Genomic DNA, 3161 nt, shown 5'->3' on the forward strand with positions numbered 1-3161 from the left:
AAACCGTCACAGTGGTGGTACAAGCAGGCCCGTGAAAGACTCAGAAATGTCATACCATGACTTATGCCTCGAGGCAAAGAAGCATACATAGAGTTACTTTTTGTTAAATCCCTTCTCATGGCTGTGTTTTTACAAATCTTGTACACATGCCTCCCTCATTGTTTGCAAACAAGTCTGTAAAAGTGACAGCTTTCTGACAGCAATCTTGAAAACTTGAGCCTTCATGCTGTGTAGGCTCCTCTCTCCCTCTCTCTGTTTTTTTGGAGGGTGTGTTTTTTACAGTAAACTTGAGGGTGACTTGGCTTAGGCAGTGGCTGACAAATGGGACACGGGGAATGTGGGGTTTGGGCAAAAAGCATGTCACAGTAAACAAGGAGAGAAGAAGGGAGTGTAAAAGAATTGTAACGTGAGAGCAGGGGAGGAGGAGTGAGAAGATGAGTGGAGGGTGAGAGTGGAGGATGGCAGAGCAGAGGAAGAGCGAACAGTGAGTGAGATATAAATTCTATTCTAATACACAGAAAAATCGGCATTGGGATTGCACAGTTACATCACACCTACAGTAAGATGCACACAGGTGGGGTTTTATCCAATCCAGCAAAAGAGAGCTGCATTGGAATTAATACTTTATTGGGGAAAGTTCACAGTGTTTATTTTCTTGACATTTTACCTGCTTTCTTGCTTAACGTTACATGAGAATAAACTGCTTTCATATCAGTTTAGACTGAAGTCTAAAGGGTTTGTGTCTAATTAAAGCTCACAAAATGTATTTATGTCAATCAAATAATTTAAAAACTCTGTTCATCTGCAGTGAGTGTTCCCAGAGATCACGCTGACTACGGACCAGATCCACTTGGTGTCTTTTGCTATCTGGGTCGGCTTGTCAGTGCACTGTTTACCTCAGCTGTCAATACGTCAGGTGTGAAGCTTCCAAGTGTATTTACTCTGGAGGAGGCTGTAGAGCTTTGTGAAAGGAGTCTGATATGGGTTGGTGAGTCAGTGATGCTCACTTCTGTCTGATGACAGTGACACTGAGATGAGCAACCATCGTTCCTTCACATTGTGTCTTCACTTCAGATTGTTGTACTTGCCACGTTTTCCTGTGTCTACAGTTCTCCTCACTGCGCCATCGCTGCTCGGCTGCTGTCAATATCTACGGGCTGGTCTCTTGGCAAGAATCTCCAAACAACTCCACTGTTTCATCTCTGGAATCTGAATATTCACCGTGCTCACCGGCCTGTCCTCCTGTTCACCTCCTTCTGTGGATCGTCAGGTTGGAATCGCATTCATTCATTCACCTTTTGAACACTCACTCGGTCTTAGAGCCCTGACTTCAGTTCAGGAGATGAGGCTTGAGGTGAGGAGGAAGAGGAGCACGTTTCATCTAGATGTCATTTGTAAAGTTTCTTTCTTTCATGTTTTTGCTTCTTTGAAAGAGACCCTTTTTCAGATGATAAAACATGTACAGTCAAGATTTATTTATGAACACAAAAGTCATTTTTTCTGTTAGAGATACTGAAAAAGAAAAACTAACTGTATGTTTAGTATTAGTGACTACAAACTCCTTGGTTAAAATGACTACTTCAGAGTGACAGCCTCATCTCACAAATGTGACAACCCAGCATTTTAACAAAGTAGCATTTTGTTTTATTTTTCGGACCATAATTTACTAAATAAACATAATTCTGCATTAAAATGATCTCAATGCTGTTAAGACTATACACTTCAAATCAAAGATTTTTCCAGTTGAATGAGTTGCTCAGTGTTAGGAAGAAAGAACAGAGGTGTAAGGCAAAGCCACACTGCCTTCAGTTTTTAAAAGTTTAATAAATTGATTCTATTTTAATGATTATCTAGTAGCTTCTGCAGTCTAGCAGCTGAGGGAACAATGACTGCTGTTATTCTCCTCCTGAAGTGAGAGAGGATTTAATCAGTTCTGTCTGTTTATCTGTCTCTGCCTGTTTGTTAGCAGTCGATCGTCCACATTTTTCAAGATATATTTAACATTTTGTGTGATGATAGATACCAAAAACAACTCCAGCTGATTTAATTTTGGTGAAAATCAGGTCGAGGTCACACCAAAAACAGTAAAACATCATCTTACCCACAATTCTTTCATCATCAAACTTAACAATGAGCATTTGACCTTGACCTTCATTGTTAGTGCCCAAATTGACCTTCAAACAAAATTTCAAGAAACCATATTGAGTAATATATCATATGACAGAGCATGAAGAGAGCTGTACAACACAGTTTATTTTTTCAATACGGCGACCTGCGATGTCACAGTGACGTCATAATAGCCTGACACTATCACACTGTAAGAAAAGCAGGCTGACATCAGCAGGTTGCCCTTCAGGGGGAGATGTGCTCTTTGAGTTCTCTTGTTCTTGTTAGATTTATTACTTTTGGTCAGCACTAGACTAGAAACCAGCATAAAATACAAGTACATTAAAAATCAATATAGTACTTAGCAAATATATTCAGTGACATCACAGCACTGGGGTATTTTCGCGACGTAACACTGAGAGTGCTCTAACAGCATTGGTTAAAGCGGCACCGTAGGAGCCAATGTGCTAAGTCAGTGGTAGATGTTTTGTTTTGTTTTTTCTTCTTACAGATACAAAACACTTTCATGTTCAGGCACTGCTGTTGTTGGTGTTTCATTGTAATGAGGTCATAAACCCTTTATGTCTTTTTCCTACAGAAATATAATCTTTTCATTTTAATACTACAAAAACAAATGACTCACTGAGTCTCGCAGTTCCTCAGTTTACTCATCTAGCTACATACTCTTGCTGCACTTGAGACAAAAGACTCCGGGGTTTTTTTTCTCTCCTTGAACTCTCTCCTTTAATTTGCTTATAAGGCTTTTTTATGCATTAATTAACCTCGCAAGCAAAGAAGGATGATTCTTTTTCCTTCTTTTTCCTTCTTTATGGCTGGAGAAACTGTGATTTTTCTTCTGCATTCTGCCAACCTGTCTTACTATAGAATAGTCTGCTCTCCCAGCAGGTTTTATTTCTGCTGCTTTCCAGGTCCAGGTGTGTTTGTGGGCTTGTGTGTGTGTCTGTGAACAAAATCTTCATATTTCTCATAGTTTCAATAGACATTAACTACTACACTTTTGTAGAAAATGTTTGATATGAAATGATGACATTAAC

This window comes from Aulonocara sp. 'chitande type north' Nkhata Bay, linkage group LG4, assembly GCF_057382095.1.
Source record: "Aulonocara sp. 'chitande type north' Nkhata Bay isolate Kocher_YH1m ecotype deep benthic linkage group LG4, A_spYH_male_GT1.1, whole genome shotgun sequence".
Classification (NCBI taxonomy): Eukaryota; Metazoa; Chordata; class Actinopteri; order Cichliformes; family Cichlidae; genus Aulonocara; species Aulonocara sp. 'chitande type north' Nkhata Bay.